The sequence below is a fragment of the Mandrillus leucophaeus genome, unplaced genomic scaffold (genome assembly GCF_000951045.1).
Source record: "Mandrillus leucophaeus isolate KB7577 unplaced genomic scaffold, Mleu.le_1.0 Scaffold175, whole genome shotgun sequence".
Lineage (NCBI taxonomy): Eukaryota > Metazoa > Chordata > Mammalia > Primates > Cercopithecidae > Mandrillus > Mandrillus leucophaeus.
This window is the reverse complement of record NW_012101754.1, coordinates 1639993-1661928: the sequence shown is the minus strand read 5'-3', so window position 1 is coordinate 1661928 and position 21936 is coordinate 1639993. Positions and strand designations below refer to the sequence as shown.

At 38.0% G+C, this 21936-nt stretch overlaps 1 protein-coding gene and 1 long non-coding RNA gene across 2 annotated transcripts in view; both read left to right on the top strand.

The window, feature by feature from the left end:
- The window catches only part of LOC105537572, an 88414-nt gene extending 74192 nt beyond the window's left edge, over positions 1 to 14222 (top strand). Inside the window, exon 3 of the long non-coding RNA XR_001005735.1 lies at positions 13656 to 14222. This is a non-coding gene — a long non-coding RNA (uncharacterized LOC105537572). The remainder of the gene's footprint in view (positions 1 to 13655) is intronic.
- The window catches only part of FGF14 (fibroblast growth factor 14), a 719779-nt gene that overhangs the window by 106424 nt on the left and 591419 nt on the right, over positions 1 to 21936 (top strand). The gene's annotated exons all lie outside the window — the stretch shown is intronic.

Here is a 21936-nt window from a genome sequence, read left to right as displayed (position 1 = left end):
CTATCACATCCTAACACACACGTATCTATCACATCCTAACACACACGTACCTATCACATCCTAACATACATGTACCTATCACATCCTAACATATATGTACATATACTAAAAATATAAGTGATTATTATTGCTATGTGAAGCACTTAGTACGATAACCAGTACATGGTGTCTCCTCAATAAATGGTACCTCTTAGTCTTTTGCTTCTTTTGTTTCAGAAGAAGTAGTTCATAAAAATAAATAGTACCAACATTTCTGGATATTGTACAGAATTTAGTTTTATAAACCCAAATTAAAGCCAGTTCTTGTGACTCCATTTTTAAGTGACAAACATAATTGATTGGTATATTAGTTTTTTTGATGCTGCTGTAACAAACTCCTACAGATTTGGTGGTATAAAGCAGTACAAATTCATGATCAAACAGTTCTGCAGGTCAGAAGTCTCCTATGGGTCTCACCTGGCTAAAACGAAGGCATCAGGGGCCTGCGTTCTTTTCCGAAGGTTCTGAGACAGAGTTCATTTCTTGCTCACTTGGATGTTGGAAAAGTTAGGTTCCATGTGGTTGTGGGATCGAGGTCTCCACTAACTTGTTGGCTGTCAACTGGAGGCCTCTCTTATGTTCTAGAAGCCTCTCTGCCATCCTTGTGTGTGCTCTGCTACATTGAATTCGTGTCACACTGTTGTCTCTTTGACTACCGTTGGGAAATCTCCACTTTTAAGGCCTCCTGTGATTGAACTGGGCCCACTTTATAGGATTAGATTAGACCCAGAGAAATGCCCTGGGTCATTCAGGATACTCTTTCCATCTCAAGGTCCTTACCCTTAATCACATCTGCAGCACCCTCTTTGCCATGTGTGATAATATGGGCACAGATTCTGACATTAGGACTTGGACATATTTGCAGGGGGTGGTCTTTATGGTGCATACAAGTTAGAATGTGAAAGTATATGACTCTGGCCTTTTTCTGATAGATTGTGGATAGTTCCAATTAAGTATACCGTGCACTCCAAATTTCATTGTTCAAAAGGTTAAAAGGCCTGAACACCTTGAGGGCAGGTATGCTAATTTCTTTCTTCATTCTTTTGGCCTTATGGGCCCTTGAGAAATACTTACATGATTACTATTTTTTAAGCAGTATTTTTGGCACACAGTCTTATTTTGCAGAAGCTCCAGCCTTGTGGCGTAGGGCCCCCTCTTACCTTGTCAAGAGTTGACTGTCCATTGACGAGCTTCTGCCTAAAGACCAAACTCCATGGTCAGGGTTTTCCTGACATCCTTTTCTGTAATGCCCTGTTCAGCCTGTTTAATACCCTACTTTTTCCAGAAGGCCTGATTCTTCTTTGTCTTCCCCTCCATCATCTGCCTTCTCTCAAGCATGATATGTTTTCCCTGCCCTGCAACATTTACGCATATGCCTGGGTCTCCCACTGACCATGAGCTCCTCCACAGCCAGGATTGGTTCTTCGTCTTCTTGTATCCTTAGCACCGAATACAGTGCCTGGTAGAAGATAAGGATGCAGTGTGTGTTGGTTGTATTCCAGTGTACTTATTAGAAGAAGAGTATTTGTCTAATCTGTCACTCAGTAGTGATCTATTGGCCAAAATCAGGATGCAAAACTTGGGGCCAGAGGCAGAGCCATAAATAGACACAATTCTGGTACCCTAGGGGTTTACAGCCTACTTTCTAGGGAAGCATCAAAGCGGTACCTCTCCGACAAAATGAGTTGTATATTCCTCATTAGGGGATGAATGCTAAATGCTTTATTTGAGGGCAGGGCAGGTCATTGAAATTATTCAGCTTTTATCTCCTAAATGCTTCTCCAGAGCTTCAAAAGAGAAGCCAAATATTATCCTCATGTCTGTTGTCTTCAATTTTAGATTTACAGTAGTTCTTTTCTGTAATGTGTGATATATCAAGACCAGAGTAAATATTGGCAACATTAGGTGCATCTATAAGTGGGGTAGACCCTATTTCATCTGTTTACTTGAATACCTGAAAATTGACTGCAGTTGACAATTTTGGTTCACTTGGCTGAGTTCACTCTCTGTAATATCACTCCAAGGAGGATGTCGTAAATCAGGAAGAAGAAAAATTAGCTTAGAATGACTGAACTCATATGTGGAATGATTTATGTTCAAATTTCTAGTTGGTTTAGCTAACTTATATTTATATAAGAAAGTAAAATACTGATCTAATTACAATGCTATTCTGATATTAACACCAAACTTTCATCCTTAAGGCAAATATTTCTGTTTTAGTCCTGGTCTTGATATTTTCTTTCATAATCACACCCTGACATTGTCTTTAAGCTTCTGTATTGTACATCTGTTACTATCCTAGGTAATCCACATTTGATTGGTTATTATTATATTTTAAATCAGGGCTATTGCATTAATAGCAGAAAATTACGCTTCTTAATTTTTTTTAAAGTTCAGAGTTTAAAGTTTAAAGTCATTGGAGTTCTGGTGTTTTTTAATTTGTTAGGCTATTTGTGCTATTATACAAACTTATTGAAATACTGATATTTAGGGCTCTACTGACAGAAGAAAAAGTCAGCTAAAAGCTTTTCATAAAGACTCATAATAAAAACTCTAAGGTTTGTAAAAAGACAAAATCATTATTTTATCTGTTTTATGCACCCAACGCATTTTCAATGCTGAGTTGAATTTCTGCATAATTTTCTTTGTCATAGGACTCATGATTTCAGGTTTACTTGCCTTACAAATGGATTTTGTATGCACACTGTTTTAGTTATTTTTTGCTGCATAATAAATTTCCCCAAAACTCAGTAGTTTCAAACAGGAATAAACATTTATCATTTCACACAATTTCTGTGGGTCAGGAATTCAGGAGTGTCTTAGCTGGATGGTTCAGGCTCAGAGTCTTTTGCGAGGTTGTGGTTAGAGTGCCGACTGAAGGCACAGTCACCTGAAGGTTGACCGAAGCTGGAGCACCCTCTTCTAAGATGGTGCCAGCACTTGGATAGCAAGTTGGTGCTGGCTGTTGGCAGGAGGCCTCAGTTCTTTGCTAAGTAGACTTCATAGGGCTGCTTTTGTGTCCTCATGACATGATCACTGGCTTCCTCCAGAGAGAATAATCTAAGTGCAAGGCAGGTAACCCAGTGTCTGTTATGGCCTAACCCCAGCTACACAGGTTATCCTATTTGATATGGGAGGGGCCCGTAAAAGAATGTTAATATCCAGAAGTGAGAATCACTAGAGTCCCTCTTGAAGGCTGGTTATGACCAACGATTCCTTTTTCTTACTTCTTAAGCCTGTCTGGCTGAGTAATGGTGATTCTGCAAAATTTGAAAGTACAATTTCAAAGTATTTAGGCTTGAATAGAGAACCCATGTTAGGGAATAATAAGGAGCTGGTAGAACGTAGGGTTAACAGTATTGGATATAGTAGGGCTGAATTCAGGATCAGTGTAGCAACAGGAATCTGAGGCAGGAAGACAATTCCAAAATAGAGTAGATATTGAACCGAGTAGCATCTCAGGGTAGCTGCTTCCTTTAAGCAAGAAGTTTGTGGGGTTCAGAAGGGAGACGGGACTCTAGGGACTGGGTTTCAGAGAAGAAAGCAAGGTGTATACCTTGCTGTTTATCCTTAGAGAAAATAATGCAATAGATTTTTCTTGTTTGTGCGTATGATGATGATGATGCTGATGCTGATGCTGATGATGAATTGGGTTCAGTAGTGACTTGGCAAACTGATTTTAAAAAGTTGAACATTTGCATCAATAAACACCAACCAACTTTTGAGGTTTGCTAAACTGAAGATATGCTAATTCCAGAGTCACAGCATACATTTAGCAATGAATAAAGATATACTAAATGTCTAAAATTGCTGTTGGTAAATTTGTTGCTTAGCAAGCTATACAGCTTTTTGAATCTGGTAAGTTATCTTTTGGTGTTTTACCTACTGTGTGCAGCTTGAATTTTAAAGACACTAATTGCAGATGCTAATTAAGTGTTTAATGTACACTAAGGTCATTATCTAGGTTCGTGGCAGTGACACAACCATAAGATACATGGAATCAATTTAGAAAAACAATGGGATGTGAAGTGAAGCAGGCTTGAGTGTCTGTCTCAAGTCCACCGCATACTAGCTCTAACTGTGGGACATTTGGTGAGTTATTTGATTTCTGTTAGCCCTAACTTTCTTATTTGTAAAATTGGGGTTTAAAAGAACCTACCTCAAAGATTATTGTGAAGGTTCAGTAGACAGTACCTGCAAAATACTGAATGAACCTGGTAGATGGCAAACACCCAATAAATGTTAGATTTTATTATTCATATAAATATCTTTTTAAAATTTCAACTCAATTATTCATTTGACAATTCTTTGTTGATTTCCTTTTATTTATAGTTTTGAAATCTGTGAAACAGAACTGAAAAAAATGGTCAAATCCGCATCCTCATGGTGTGTTTATAACCACAAAGTAAGCACAACAATACAAAGTGCTTAAGAGGGTGATCAATTCTATAAAGAAAACAAAACAGAGAAGGAGGAGAGCAAGTGCCATCACTGTGGAGCAGAGGCTGTTTTGTGTAGGATGGTCAAGGAAATCCTCACTGACATTTGCCCAGAGGACTGAAAGAGTGGCGGAAAGAGCATCCAGGTGTCTGGGGAAGACACTCCAGGCAAAAGGAGCAGCCAGCGCAGAGATGCTGAGGTGGGAGCATTCCTGGCTTGGGTAACATCAAGAAGTCCACTTTGCATGGAGCAGAGTGAGTTGGGGAGAAAGTGGTAGGAGATGATGTCAGAGAAGCAGGGTGTTCTGCGAGGGGCAGCTCATTTAGGGCTTTGTAGGACATAGTGGGGGGTTTGCCTTTAACTCCTAGGGGACACGAAGACACTGAAGGGTTTTGAGTGAAGGAGTGGCATGATCTGACTTATGTTTTATAAGCACCACTCTGGCTACTGTGTAGGAATAGATGGCAGGGGCCAGATTTAGAATGAAATACTAGGGATTGTGCAGGCACAAGATAACGGTTGGGTGGATGAGGGTGGTTTTGGTGGAGGGAGTAGAGAGAGGTCAGATTCTAGACATATGCTGGAAGTAGACTTGACAGGAATCAAAGATCATTCCAGTAATTTTGGGTTGAGCAACTGGGCAGAGAGAGTTATCACTTACTGAGTTTGGGAGTTTGTGGGAAGATACCTGGCAGTTGGGAGCAAATGTCTGGGTTCAGACATGCAAAATTTAAGAAGCTTTTCAGAGACGTCCAAGTGGAGGTGGTGAGCAGACAGTTGGATTTCTGAATCTGGAATCTGGGGCACAGGGTGAGGGTTGGGGATGTAAATTTGGGAATTGTTAGCATATAAGTCCATGGCTCCACCTGGAAATCAGTGTAGATAATGACGAGGCCTGGTTTGGAGCCAGACCATTGGGCACGCTGATGTTTACAGCACAGGGATTTGAGGAAGAGCCTGGAAAAACATCCGATGGGAGGAATAAGCAAGTGTGATTCCTGAAGCCACATGGAAGAGTGTTTCAATAAAGAGGGGAGATTAATTCTATTAAATGCTGCTGATGGATCCAGTGAGATGTAACTGAAGATTAACCACTAATGTATCTCCAACATGGTTAACTGGCACTCCATTCAACACTCTGCAGAAAACAATTCAATATGCTAGATATAGTATTTTAAAAACGTTTTGAATTCTCCTTAAGCTGGTAAGGAAGCAAAGAATACTCAAGGAGAAAAACTGCCTGCTCTTAAGCAGGCAGTATGAGGAAGGATCTGGGGTATAGGTGGAGGGGAGGCCCTATCTAAAAGTCTGGACATTTTGACAAAAGTAACAGAAAGGAAGACAGACTGTCTGGACGCAGAGGCAGGTGGCTGTCAGATATGGTGGTGGGAATGTGTTCTTCCAATGACACTTCCCTTCTTTCTCAGTGAAGGCAGAAGTAAAACCATTATCTGAGAGTAAAGGATGTGTGTGTGTGTGTGTGTGTGTGTGTGTGAAGTACTCGAAGATATGAGAAGAAAGGAGGTATAGAATGATCTCCAGGGAATACTGTAAGATTGCCTTCCAGTACTAAAGGCCCACTTGAGGTTAGTCGTCATAGATTGAAGAAAAGTGTGCTTGTGGATCTGCCTGTTTCCCCCTAGGTGTGCTCATCTGCACGCATGCAGAGGTGGAGGGTGGAGTGGGTCCTGACTGGGAAGTGCAAGTTCAAGAGGGAAGGGGTAAAGCAAGATGAGAGGGCAAAAGGGAGAAGACAGAAGCTCAGAAGTCAAAGCCTTCTGTTTTTCCACTTTGTCGTGGATTATAATCCACCTCCTTTATTAATTTATATTTTTCTCTACCTACCCCAATTGCTGAGGAGCCCGTGTTTTATCACTCGATGTTTCCAGCATACTCTTAGCAGGTTTTATTGTCTGCAAAGTAGGAAATCCATAACTGTCAATTGAATTGTGTTTTCCTATTTCTCTTAGTCATTATACATCAGCTACATTATGTGAAATTTTGTTGAAAACTCTTTTTAAAAAGTCAGCTCCATATAAATATGTATAAGGAGCTATTCTGTTCCAAAATGCTGCTTTTGATTATAGATATATCAGCAAGGCTGAGATGAATTAAACTTTTAACAATATGGCCAATTTTGTCAATTAAGTAGATGGATGAAACTAAATATTTCAATAAAGCATTTGGCCTGATCTGTTTCATTTGACTGTTTACATTTTATCAAATTGACACATTGCTTGCCAATTTTCTACTTTATTTTTAGGAAAGCCTGGAAGATGAAAAAAAGACAATAGCCTAATAGCCTTTTTCTTTTAAAAATAATTTCTATATAGTGATTATCAATTTGAAATGTTGTTAAGGTTAAAGATGTGTGTGTGTGTGTGTGTCTGTGTGCATATTGGTAAGGACTTGGGGGAGTCAGAAAAACAGGGAATATAAGCAAATTTAGACCAGCGTTCTGTGATGGGCAAAAGATCCCTGAAAATCCTCTCATGTGTAATTATGTGAAATATAAAAGGCTAGTAGCTAAAATAATTGCCTTTAGATATAATAATATATAACTTTAGTCAACAAGTATGCACTGTATATCTCCTTGTGCCAGATATGATACTGGGTAATGGGTATAGTATTTCAAACAAATGTAATGTTGTTATTATGATGGAGCATACAGTCTGATGGGTTTGTAAATTATAGTCCTTACAGAGATAGATTGGACACACTTTGGTAACTGATTAGAGGTGAGGGGTCGGGGGAGAAAGGGTTATAGAAAATTATACAGAAGTGTTGCTCTTGAGCAGCTGAGAGGATGAGGTTGGCGTTAACTTCTTTAGGGAATACAAGAGGACTGTGAAATCTTGGGAAAGACACTTTTCAGATGTTGAATAATTTGCTGAGGGGTACATATGGACATTTGTTTAGAAATGTCCATCTGGGATTAGGTGAGAGTCTCGAGGCATAGATTACATTTAACATGAGAAGAAGACAAATATGTATGATGATGCTGTAGTTTTCAGCTGGAGAGAAGGGAAGATTTGAGGAAGCAACAAGAAGGTTGGTGGGAGAGATGAGTTATGAGCCAGATTCTAAAGAGAAGAATGCTCATTGTTCATTTATAAAACAATCAGTGCTGGTATATTTTAGGTATATAGTTGATTTTAGGCTTTGAATATGGGGTTTGTATTTTCTTCACACAACTGATTTTAAATTATCTGAGAATGTAGCAGAAACTAGAAGTGTATTTTAAAACTAAGATTTTGGTGGTAGAACAGGTAGCTTAAAAATGTCAGTTAAATAAAATTTAATTTCAAACACGAATGATGAAATACACATATCCTAGAAGTTTGTTTAGAGATAAGGTCAGCGAACTTTTAATGTTTCAATTCAATTTTTGTGTTTAGTTTACATATATGTTTTTCTCTCATATTTGTTTTTACTCATATTTTGTGTTACACAAGTTGATGTGTTCTCAAAAATCTAACCTTCCTAGGGACTAGAGAATTTCTTCTGTGCTGCCCCTCATCTTGTTTGCTTCTTTCCTCATATTGCGCTTTTAGTCTCAAGGTTAATGCTTGTAGGAAGCAAAGAAAGGAAAAGAAACAGGGAGTCTATGCTATCCTGAGACCTTGCTTCCGGGGCCTCCTCCTTCCTTCTGCCACCATCCCTTTCCCTCTCCATCTCCTGCTGTTCAGCCAAGTCCCCTTCCCTAAATCGGGAAAGGTGCAGGTAGAAATTCAGGCAGCCCCAGTGGTTCTACGCCTGTTTGATTTTCCTCTTGATCTCTTGCTTGCTTGTTGGCTGGGATTTCTGACAATAGTATGCTCATAATGGAAACAGAAAAAGTACAACCAAGCCACACGCTGAAATTCTCGTAACCTCTAAATGTGCACATGGCTTAATCCTAAGAAGCACTGCTTTTGGATTGTTTGCACTGCTTTATATTCTTAAGGTTGGTTGCATCCATTTTGACTGCCTGGATTGGTTTCTCAAGTATATTTTTATAAATACCGTATTTAAAAAATCACTTCTCCAAACCATACTTCAGACTAAACCACCCTAATTTCTAAGAAGCTTTTTGTTTTCGGTGAACAGCTGAATTTGTAAATAACCATTGAATTTCATTCGTTGTATCCTTGGAGCATCTTGCTGTTCTTTTGCTTAGAAAATTCTAACAGCTTGGAACTATTCAACTTCGATTAGAATGAGTTTTCTACCCATGTAGAAAAAACTGCTTTATCACCATCATTGAGAAAGATAGATTCTGTTAAGGAAGGTGAAGTATGTCTTAGTGATCTTGCTCTCAGCATAAAATAAGAAACAGATTCACATCTAGTATAATCTGTCTAGTGCAGAATTTTTATTACCTAGAGGCCAAGAGAGAAGCACATCACATTTATTCAGTTCTGATCTTTATTCCTACTTAGAGTTCTTAGAAAATAGAGTTGCTTAATTTTGGAGAAATGATGTTTTCTCAGACACTGGATTTTTAAAAAATAAAACAACATTTTAAAGCTCTTTTTTCTTAGGGATATTTTTCCTCCAGCTTTCACATGGCACTTTGCAGTGTTCATCTAAGAAGCCACTTAACTAATTTGCTTCTTATAAGCAGCACAGTATAATTAGGCAATCACCCTTGTGTCTAGAGTCCACCAGGGAAAACAGGTGACAGAAGTGCACAACGCATTTATTACAAAACAGTGCACAATAAAAACCAGAACTTACCAAATAAAGGAAGTATGGTAAAAGACATACTGTAAAATACTAACACATAAAAGGTAAAATGAAAAATCAGCTTCAATAGAATGTCTTTGTAAGTCAACTGGGATCAGGAGCAACTGGTTAATTGAAAAGATAAATTAGCAAAAGTAGAGAGTAAAACAGGACAATTATTAAAAATGATACACACATGTCTTAAACGTTTTATTTTATGTTAAATATATAAATGCTCATTCATCACTACTTTGAGATAGCTCCACCGTGTGTTCTTTGATTAGGGTTGAACTGATCTGAGTTCCTGCAGAAATGACACCCACAATCTATGATTTCTAATTTTGGTGTTTTTAAGTGGAGCAGAACTTGAGGAACATAAGCAAGCTGAGTGCAGCATCGTTCTTGATGTTCATGACTTTTTTTCCCCAATCGTTTATGGCATGAGAACACATATACCTAAATAATTTAATACTCTTAGCCATTTGCCTCTACCAGGTTTTGCCAAATCATCCAATCTATTTTTCATAGAAATAACTCTGTCTTTTGCAATTATACTTGTGATTTCAAAAATTCTTAAGTTACATAATGAAAATAACAGTACAATGTGTATAAACAAAATTAGGGCCGTGTGTTGTTGAGACGAGAACTTCCCTGCCTGGACAGTCTGTGAGGGCCACTGTGGCCAGGTTTCCATGGGCACCATCACATTGATCTGTAAAACAGAAGAGATAAAAAATAGTTTTGGTTCATTTAATAATGCAATCATTAATGACTTCGTGGGATCAAGCCATCCTCCCACTCCCACAGCTTCCCAAGTAGCTGGGACTGCAGGTGTCCTGCTAATTTTTTGATTTTTTTTTTTTTAATAGAGGAAGGGTCTTGCTATATTGCCCAGACTGGTCTCAAACTCCTGGACTAAAGCAATCCTCCCACCTCAGCCTCCCAAAGTGCTGGGATTATAAGCATGAACCCCTATGCCCTTTTTTTTGTTTGTAATAAACCTTTTATTTCAGAATAGTTTTAGATTTACAGAAAAGTTGCAGAGAGTACAGAGAATTCTCATTATATCCCACACCCAGCTTCGTCTTACATAGCCTCTTATGTAAGTATGCTGCGGTTGTCATAACTACTAATGAATCAATATTGACACATTATTGCTAATTAAAGTCCACAATTTACTAGGATTTCATTGGTTTCTACCTAATGTCCTTTTCCTGTTCCAGGATCCCATATAAAATACCATGTTACATTGAATTATCTGTCTTTTTAAGGGTCTTCTAGACTGTGATAGCTTTGCAAACTTTCCCTGTTTTTGATGGCCTTAACAGTTTTGAAGAGCTTTGGTTCAAGTATTTTGTAGAATGCTCCTCAATTTGAATTTGTCTGGTATTTTCTTCATGTTTAGAAAAGTATTATAGGTTTTGAGGGGAGGAAAATCCGAGGTAAAATGCCAGCCTTCTCCCATCATGTGAAGGTTATCTAGCAATACCATCAATATGACTTATCACCACTGATGTTGACTTTGAGTATCTGTCTGAGCTAGCATAGTCATGTTATTCCACTGTAAAGTTACTTTTTTTTTTTTTGTTGGTATTGATTAAATGATTCTAGTAGGTAAATCATGGGTAAGATAACTTCTGCTATATTTGTGTGATTTTTATGCTGGGGTGATTTACCACACTAAAATTGGAACATGTAAATTATTTCAACTATGTTCTCTCCATGATAGAATGCAATAGTTTGGCCTCTTTATGAGGATTTCATGAATAGTTGAAAGGAGTGCACTTAATTTTGTCTTAGCACTGCTGCTGAATTCTAGTTTCCTTGGGTTGTTTCATATTTCTTGAGCTTTATCATCTAACTGAAGTAAAGACAGTCTCCAAAGCTGCTTTTTTTGGGGAAAGTGGTTTGGAAGGAAAAATGGAGCACTATGGATGCACAATTGTGCTTCTATAGTTGTGTGATTTAGGTCTTCAAGCTCAAGACTAAATATGCCATTCTTTGGTCCAGTTTTAGTTGAATCTATGGTTAGCATTTTGATGACAATTTAAGATTTTTCTTATTACTCTTGAGTGTACTTAGCAAAAATTTACTTGCTAATTGCTTTGTAGTACATCAGGGGATTATCAAGGCCAGTCAAGTGTCCATAAGTTCATTGCCCTATTCTGCAGACCACCCCAAAAATACAAAGTGATTCCAATATGGTGTGCAGAGGGGTTTTGTGCACCAAGCTGCAAACCACGATAACTCATAATCTTATACTTCTCAGAAGAAGTTGCAGAAAACCTAAGAAACAATTTTTTAATGAAGAGCCAGACTCCTACACTATGTCAGTCTATTGGAAAACATTTTAATATAGAACACAAAGAGATCTCTAGAACTCAGAGACCATCTGTTGTCTTTCTGGGCCTGGGAGACATGATGAGAAATGTCACACCAACTTCGTTTTACCTAAATATCTGAAGGGGATGCAAAAACTTTTCATCGTAGAGTTGAAATTTACTTACCTTACTTAAATAACAATGGTTTTCTAACCTTCCAAACGGATCAGAAACAGTGGTCCTGACAGTGCAAACTCAGTCCTACATAACCAACATTAAGAAGCAACATGACCGAAGCCAATTCTTCTGTTTTTTCTTCTATAGTTCAAAGGGACTTTATTTTTCTACTCCATTTTGGATGGATAGGGAATTCAGGAGTCTATTTTCTCAATCTCTGTGTCATCTGGATGGCCTCAGTGTGAACTTGACCTAGAGCTGCTGAATGGTGTAAATATTTTACTGCCCATTCAGACATTATTTTATCGTTTCTGTCATTTTCTTGGTTTCTGCCCTTTGCTGAGGTATTTGCTTCTATTAATATGGTTGTATGAAGCAATGTGTTTTGGGGAGAAGCAATGTGGTGCTGTGAAAAACCCTTTAGAGAGAAAATCCTAATAAGACTTGGACGTTATGTTTCTCTCTGGTACTTCTAATCCTGTAATCTCAGGCAAGATCCTAGCCTTTGATGCTCAGTTTCCTGGGGGAGAATGAGGGAAGAATTATGCCTGCTTCATCGATCTTTAGAAAGTTGGTTTTAGGATCCATTGTGTAATAATTGTGCAAAGGTATCACAAACCACACAGTTCTGTACAAGTCAAAGGACAAGAAAAAAATTAAGGCTGCTAAAGGCTAAGGAAAAGTCTAGAGTAACTAGGAATCCTCTTTGCCTAAACCACGAACCATTAAATATCACAGTGCATGGTAGAGTAAAGATCAGCACTGTTCAAAAAATGTTGATGAGAGGGACAGAGAAGAAAGTGAATTTTTAGATACTGTTGAGAACATCTCCATGCCCTAAGCTTAGATAAAAATGCACTCCAGTGGCACCAGAATCCATGAGAAGTACAACTAACTAAGAAACAAATGCCTAGTGATAATCATAATGATGAAGAACCTCCTGTAGAAGTTGGACAACATGATTTTTATGGTTCTTTCTGGTTTTAAACTCCTATGGGTGGCCAACTTAAAATAATCATACAAATTACTTAAACTAAAGTAATCCATAAACTAATGGGAGAAAAATGAAGTAGATTTTTAAAAACATTTTGAATAATGCTTTCACAATGAAATCACTTCAATTTTCAAGTTGAGAACATTAACACAGATCTTACTCTGTACCAGACATTGTTCTAAGTGCTATTATAACCCTTTTAGTCCTCATGGTAACCTCAGGAGGTAGATCAGGAAACTGAGGCACTGAGAGAGCCATCTTTTGATAGAGGTCACACAGATGGTTCTGAGGGAGGCAAAACTTGAACAATGGCAGTCTAACTATATAGACTAGGGAAAAGTGAAACTAGAAAAATTTCACTAGTATTATCAGGAGGAAACAGCTATTTTGACCACTGGAGACATACTGGAAATGAGAAAGGAGGGGATGGCAAACAGAAATTGACAATCTAGTCCCAGCAACCACTCAAATATTCAAACACAAGTGACAGAGTTCAAGCCAAGGGGATGCCACGGGGTTAAAGAATGACTCTGGAACTAATATTTAGAATGTAATTATTTTTAGAGATAACATGAAATAAATTTCTTGCTAATATTAAAACTTTTTTTTTTTTTTTAAATAAAGCAGTCCTAATAGTTTTCCTAATCATTCAGGATGTGTGGTTTTTTTTGGACCAAACAGTCTTCTAGGAAAAAACAGCAGAAGATGAAGATTAAGCAATGGAGAAAAAACCTGTTATTTTAAGAAAATTAATTTTTAAAAAGTCATAGAAAAGACATTTTATTTGAATAAATATGTTTTCCCATTGACTTGAGTACTTTAGTTGTAGCAGATCATTCATAGATTTGTGCCATAAGATTTTGACTAGAGAAGCCACTTGTATTATGATTGCATAACTTAACTGCTATGTTTCATTTGTTATTTTTTGCTTGGTATTTGTGGATGTTAAGTGTTAGTTCATTTTTTTCATACTTCAGATTTCAGGTTTCTACTTCTACATCTCCAGCCCTGAATACTCATGGAAACTCACTGTACCTGTGACAGGTTGCATGAGTTTTCCCCCTCTGTGGACTCAATTTGTGTATTATTGTATCATATGACATTTTGAATCAAGTGCTGCTAGTACCAAGCTGCTATCATCAGCTGATGCCAAAAATATTCCTTATAACACTTCTCAGCATGCAAGTGAGAGCACTTCAAATCACACAGACAGAATTTCCAGCCATTGTTCTTTTCTTTTTTGCTTATTATACAGCAATAAGAATCAAAACAAAAGGGGATTTATTAGAAAATAAGGCTTCAGTAAAATGTTATAAAACATGAGGTTTATTGTTAGTGAAGATTGAGTGAAATTCAGTTCCACATTGTAGATACTGCCTCAGAGGCCTATTTTCCCCTTCTTTTCTCTATTCCCAGATATTTTTCAAGTGGAATCTTTTTTTCAGTCTTTGATTACATTAAGGTGCAAACTATTTATCCATCTGGAAATAAGCAATACTGTCAACAGAGAACCAGGAAATGAAAAGTGCAGCTGGCCATATGCCTTCTCTATGGCCTCTTTATGTTACTGTGCTGATCAGGACAAATGCAATACCCATGGTAGCAATAGGGAGAGTGAAAATACGTATTCTCCAAGGGAAGACTATTAAAAGACAAATTCTATCAGGAAGGTTTGTCATTTTCTAATATTGAGAGTGCTGAGCCTGCATCTATCAGCAAATTTCACACAAATTAATTCATTTTATAAAGTGAATGCTGAAACTTGGAAGCCAACTGACAAGATGCCAGGGGTGGCATGGCAAGGAAGAGAGAAGCTTCATGGCAATTTTGAATACCTGATCTCTTGCTTTCATCATCTTCTCTAGGGGAAGAAACACGGAGCATGTTAGTTGGGAGGTAAAGAGCAGGAATGGATACCAGAGATGGACAGACAGTGGGGTGGTGAGAAGGGAGCTGCAATTTGCTAATGCTTTTAGTACTGCCTGTCAGTCATCTTGCTTTCCTTATTCATTGATCCTGGAGAGATTTTGAACAAAGGGCTGGTGGAGTTGCGCAGATGTGATCTTCATTTCAGCCTTATGAATACATACCAAGGTCTCTTTAAATCTGTGGTTCCTGCACGAAGTGCTGTGACCTCAGGCTAATAGAGAGGTCCAGATGTCACATGTGCCAATTAGAAAGAAATGAGGACCATGGCTATGGCCCACTGCATTCAAAAGAGATGCCAAAACCACCCATTGGCGTTCATTGCTGTCTAATACTTGACCTATCCTGCTGTTTATTGTGTGTGGTGGCTCCATATTTTAAAACCTGTATTCATAAAAAGATATTTCTCATCCTGCTGAGTCTCAGGCCCATTGTTGTAGGTGAGGTGGTTTCTTCTGTTTGATACATAAAGTTTTGCTGAATTTCGACTTGGAAATTGCAAAGGCTTACCCAAAACCCTGAAGGACAAGCTAAGAATTCATACGTATTAAGCACTTGGTAGGTGTCTGACAGTGTAGTAAATATATGCGAGAGCCCAGAACAAGCTGATGTCCATGTACATATCTTTAAAAAATATAATGATCTAGACTTACCTGTGGAAACTGCTTCAGATACTGATCTTACTCTTTCCCATTACATCTGAAATTCTGGAAGATAATATCCTGAAAGATTTATCCCCAAGAATAACAATACATTAAAATCTCCTGCTTTGAAAATGCTTTGAAATTGTCTTTTTTTTTTTTTTTTTGCTATAGAGTATAAATTAGGAAATATTTGGCAGGTAAAATCAGACATCCTCTCAACTCTGTCAGTTTTTGTCAATTTCTGGGGTGATGAAAGATATGAGAACAAGAAGGCTGGTTTAGTACTGACTCCTGGTTTATGTTAAATAATGAAATGTAAGCCAGAAGAACAAATTGGCAGGAGCTCCAGCCAGCCAGTCATTCTGCAAGCGCTTGGGATTGGGCAAAGTGAGAGTCCAGGTCACAGACAAGGCCAGCTCTAATCCAGATAACTGTGGAGTCAGCATTAATGTGCTGACTCACTGCAGCAACTCTAAGGCATTTCTCTTATCCTTTAAATGCTTCCAAGTTTTGTATTTTAAGTTTAAGTAGGCACCAGAGGCACTATGTGGGCAAGAAGGAGGGTCGGCCTGGGGTCCTACAATAGGTGATAGGACCCCAGGTAGTAGGATCCCAACTCCCCTTCAAGGTGGTAAAAACCAGAGCATTGGAGGAGTCCGGGCGGAGGTGCAGACACCTTCCTGGGACTTGTTGAATCTTTTCAGGTGTACGTAGCTGCTGCCCTCTGAGCTCTGTCTTTTTTGCCAGTCTTATTCTTAGGATCTGATTTTATTCCAATCAAGTCTTTGCCATTCCTTCCTTGGTTTCCTCAGTATAGCACACCCCATAGTATGGTATTGTGTGGGGTCTCTCAGCTTGATGGATGCTGATTTTTCTGGTTCTAAAAATGTTATTTATTGATCCATCTATTTTAATTTATACCTATGTAGTTATTTATTTACTTTGGTGAATAGAGAACACATTCTTGACACAGGGAAGGAATATACTCCTTTAAGCTTCTCCTAGCACCACTGTGAAAACTTCCAGACTTTTTTTCCTCCCAAATCCTATGAACATGCTAGCAAGTTCGTCTCCGCCTTCTACTCAGAACTCAAAATACAGTTTCTCTAAACTGAAGGTAGGACCAAATCCCATGTATAAAATTCCCAGGGTAATATTTGTAAAGACAGTTTAAAAAGAAGAAAAGGCTTAATTGTAACTTGTAAATGATGGTTCATGAAGGAATGTAGATAATTTATAAGACTGTTTTGAGTTCATTGGTAGAAATATTTTCAACAGTGTGTGGCTGAAAAGTTAGAAAATTTATGACAATCATGCTTTTTAGCAAAGCATCTTTTTACTGCTTTTAGAGTCATGCACAAGAAAACATGCAGCTTACCACCTATAAAATACTATTGCTCCATTTTAACGCTGTCTTTGTTTTGATTTTTTCTTTTTATGTGAAAGTGATACAAAGTGAATAAAAATAACACCGTTTTTCAAAATATTATTGGTTATAGAATTTGTACTTGGTTTCTGCAACATCTTATGCTCCCCTAAAGAACAATTTAAACTCTATAGGTTTGCGTAGATCCATAGAGTAGGTCTCACAAAGACAGAGTTATCCTTTGCTGCTGATATGTCATTTTGTAGGTATGGTAGCTGTGGCAAGGGCTGGTGACCACTGCGTCGGGTGAAAATGACTATGTGATTTAAAGGATTAAATCTGCTCTGGTAGAAGTGACAGTAGACCTGGACGTAGCTCGGGGCGCTACCCTATCACTCATTCCAGAATAAAGCTGAAGACCACAACCAAGTCTTGCATATGCAGGACACAATGCTACATTGGTGCCGGGCTCAGGCACAGCACTAGAATTTAATGGAAAAGTTGGTAGTTGGCACCAGAACAAAGTAGATCAGGTCCAGAGAGTTAAAGATATGTCGATCTTAGGAGACTGTTGACTGTTGCACTCGGGCTGCTCCAGGAAGGTAGCAGTGACAATTTTGATAATGTGCTATATGGCTTCTTACCATTTGTCTTAGTCCGCTCAGGCTGCTATAAAACATACCCTAAGATGGGTAGCTTATAAGCTAGACAGAAATTTGTCGTCCAGTTCTGGAAGCTGGGATGTCCAATATCAGTGCACTGGCAGAGTGGGTGTCTGGTGAGGGCTCATGCTCTGGCTCATAGACAGTGCCTTCTCTCTGCTTCCTCAGGTGGTGGAAGGGACAAGGGAGCTGTCTCTTTCCTTTATAAAGGTACTAATCCCATTTTGGAGGGCTTCACTCTCATGACCTAAGCACCTCCCAAAAATCTCACTTCGTAATCCCGTCACCTTGGGGATTAGACTGTCAACATGTGAATTTTGGAGGGACATAATCATTCAGTTCATTGTACCATTTGAGTTATTTAACTGAGCTCTTCTTTGAAAACTAAGTCTCTTTCTAAATATCCTGAACTTAATAGAAATAACTTACCCTTTAAGGTAAGGATAACCCTTTAAGAATAGAATAACCCTCTAAGGCTACCATGTTCTGACTTCACTAGAATCTTGGAGAGAGAGAAAGAAAGAGAGAGAGAAGGCAGAGACAGAGAGGAGAGAGGGAGAGGGGGAGGGAAAGAGAGAGAGAGAGAGACCAACAAAATCATTCACACACAAACAAGGTAACCATGGTATTAAGAAAACCATAAATTATTTAGCAGTAATTCACCCTCTAAGCATGTGTTGAGCATGTACAATGTATAGAGCATTGTCTAAGGCTTGGACCTATGTTGGCAAATTAAGATATGACACAGAATCTGTTCTTATGGGTCTGTAAGTCTAATGCAGGGGTCAGCAAACTACAATCTGCAAGCTGAACCTACCTCCTACTCGTTTTTGTACAACCCTTAAGCTAAGACTGAGAAACACCAAAAGAAGATTAATATTTTGTGTTATATAAACAATTATGTGCATTTAATTTAGGTGTACAGACACTGAAATAAAATTTTATCAGAACATAGCCATCCTCATTCTTTTACATATTGCCTATGATGGTTTTCATGTTATAATGTCCAACTTGAGTAGCTGCATCAAATAACTTGCGGTGCACAAAGCCTAAAATGTTTAATTTTAGCTCTTTATCAAAATAGTTTCAATGGGTTTTCTAATGGGATAGAAAGCCATTAGTCAGATTATCACACCATTAAAATTAAGCATCTGGGGAATGCTGGGAATGAATGGTGTATAAATATATGAATGTGTATAATGAAATCTAGAAATATAGTGATGGCAAGCAGACCCATGGTGGAATTAAAACCTTCATCACTTTTTGTTTAATTCTTTACAGGGCTCACAAGAGACCACACTCAAGGAGTGATGGACAATTTGTAATTGGTAACGTAATTCTAGTAATACTAAGTGTTGAGGAGTATCCGAATGAATCCCTACTTCTCTGATGTTGAAGGTGTTGTAAGGCAAAGGGTCAAGAAATCAATTTAGTGACATCCTATAATGCCCAGGCTTTCATTGGCTAACCTTGGCATTTATTGGAACCCCAATGAAAAAAAAAAACACCTGACAAATTCACAGAATATAGAGAAAAATGTTGAAGGATACAAGCTTTTAAAAATGAAAAAAGAGGATGAGGCATGGTGGCTCACACCAGTAATCCCAGCATGTTGGGAGGCCAAGGCAGAGGATCACTTGAGGTTAGGAGTTTGAGACCAGCCTGGCCAACATGGTGAAACCCCATCTCTACTAAAAATATAAAAATTAGCTGTACATTGTGGCGGGTGCCCGTAATCTCAGCTACTCAGGAGGCTGAGGCAGAAGAGTTGCTTGAATCCAGGAGGCAGAGGTTGCAGTGAGCTGAAATCTCGCCACTGCACTCCAGTCTGGGTAGCAGAGCAAGACTTCATCTCAAAAATAAAGAAAAAATTTAAAATAAATTTTAAAAAATGAGAAAAGACATCAGCTGTATAGATATATTAAGATATAGGAAATGTATTTTACTCCACAAATAAGCAAAAGGTGGATACTTTTTTGTCATGGAAGGACTATTTAAAATTTATGGGAATAATATTTTTCTTCTGAGAGATTCAAAGTACTTGTTTTGTTTTAATTCTATGAATATTATTATGGCATAGTAAAAAAGTAAATCTCTTAGGCTGCACTTAGAATTAATACAAAGTTAGATCTTTGAGTCAGTTTTTCTGTTAATTATTGTGAATAACAGGATATGTGAGAATAAGGCTCACATTATTTGTCAATTGTGACAAATTGTGTTCACCAGTTTGCAATAGACTTTAGTTTGCAATATTACATAAACATGACCGCTTTATTAGCCTTTTATGATTATGATGGAGGAAAATAAAAAAGTTGGAGAAAATGAAGTCATTGTTTCAAAGTAGTATTAATATAAAATAAACTGTCATGGTCATGTAGAAGAGCCTTTGAATTTTTAGACTCTTAGACAGATTCAATTTCAAAGGCTACTTTATTCTCTGATGCAAATGCTTTTTATCATTCATCCTCAAACGATATTAGTTCATTTGTGTGACTTCAAAAGATTCTCATTTATTTATTGAACAAACAACTGCTGAATGCCTACAGTGTGTCAGGCGCTGGATCTGATGTTTGGAATAACAAGACTATTAGAGAGTTTCTGCTGTGCTCAGGTAGTGGGAAGACAAAGGTAAAAAGTTGGACTCCGGTGGCCAAAGGATTATCCCCCCAAAGTTAAGTCTGTAATAAAGTAAGGGGGTTATCATGGAAGTAAATGGAATAATATTGTCTGCATACATTTTTATCTTTCACTTTTAAAATTTCATTTGATATATTTTAGTAGGTCTTCTTGGACCTTTTAGATTAAAAACAAGAATTTAAATATTAAGCATTCAGTATTAGAAATTTGATCAGGTAAGGTCTTTTCTCGTTGTGGAGATATAAGTTACTATGTGATCTTCCCTACTATTCTAATCTGAAATTTAAATAAAACATAAGTCAAAAACATTTTGGAGAGGAGAAGAAAAAAAAGGCATGGCATTAATAGAGATGTTTTCTGAAAGAATTATCCTCTAAATTGCATGTGTACCTTTTCAGCAGTTACTAGGAAATAGATATGTTCATAGTGATTATAGTGATTATATCCAAATAATGTCATAAACTAAGGTGACTCTGATATTTAATCTCCAGTCACGTTTAATTTCATACTCTTAGTATTACACCAGATGCAGTACACGTAAGCATGCTGTGTACATACACATTTACAGAACGGTCAAAGCAAAACCAAAGCCAGGGACTGTAGCCTTGAGTTACTAGTCGTCTTCCTAATTGCAATCACTATTTTTTTTTTCTGAAATATGATTTTGTTTTCTGTTTGTTCCTTTTTTATTATACTTTAAGTTCTAGGGTACATGTGCACAACGTGCAGGTTTGTTACATATGTATACATGTGCCATGTTGAAGTGCTGCACCCACTAACTCGTCATTTACATTAGGTATATCTCCTAATGCTATCCCTCCCCCCGCCCCCCACCCCACGACTATTAAAGCTCAAATATCACAACCATTTTCAAGTATGTGTCAAAGATAGGGAGGGAATGACCAGGGATGCCATGTATTCTCACTGGGCTTGACAGAATAAGGAAAATGTTTGCCTTCTTTAGAAATGAATCCCAGGGATTAGTCCATAGTGTGGCTCCTGTAGAATTACACAAAGTGCCTTTGACACATATTATTAAATATTATTTATTTTAAATAACTAGCACTGGATTAGGTTCACAGTCTTTTGTTGTAATACTGCAAACAATTTCTGACTCAACAGTGAAATAATTCATTAATCAATAAGGATTTATTGAGCATTTTTTGCATACTACATATAGTGGGTTGATGGAAGTTATGACATTCATGGATACATTTATTTAACAAGTACCCATTAGGCAATTTGTGTAAGCAAACACCATGATGGGCACTGTGAGTTAAGTGATGCTTATAGATAGAGAGAAGTAATACTACAGGGTCACTGGCCTCAGATAATTCCCAGGTTAGTTACGCATGCAGAGAAGCAAAAACATTTCCATGAAATATGTGACTGAGTGTAAAATACAGATGACAAATGCTGCAGCTATTTAGGTCTTTAAGAGGAAAGGGGGCATTTTGTGGAAGAGGTGGAACTTGACCAGCTCCTATGTGATGGGTGAGCTTTGGGCAGCAGGGGATTTCTTTCTGGGCAGCAGGAGGGGGCAGACTGGTGGGCTGGGGACAACGTGGTCGGGGAAGTTGGTGCTAAAGAGTTAGTGCTCATAATGCATGCAGGAAACACCAGCTTGTGGACAGACCTGGTGAGAATATGGGAATGATTGCTTAGGAACGCTGGCCCCTAAATAAAAACATTCATGAAGGGTCTACTTAACTCTGTCTACAAAGTTGGAGCGTGTCGTGAACAATGAGACCTATTTTGCTCTCAGGATGTTTTAGGAGTCTCAGACCCGTGGTTCTGGATATAGATTCCAGTGAGTTTTCCTTCCTTCTTGATGCTGATTTGCTATTGAATCCTGTTCCATGAGGGGTACCCCCTTCTTAGTCTTCCTTACCAACCCTCTATCTTGTACTACGATCCCTGCAACCTTTTGCCTTGAAGTATCAGCCTTGACTTCATGTGTTACAAGCTGTTGTAACCTGAGGCAAATTACTTTCTTTCTCTTTGCTTCCATTTTTTCATTTAG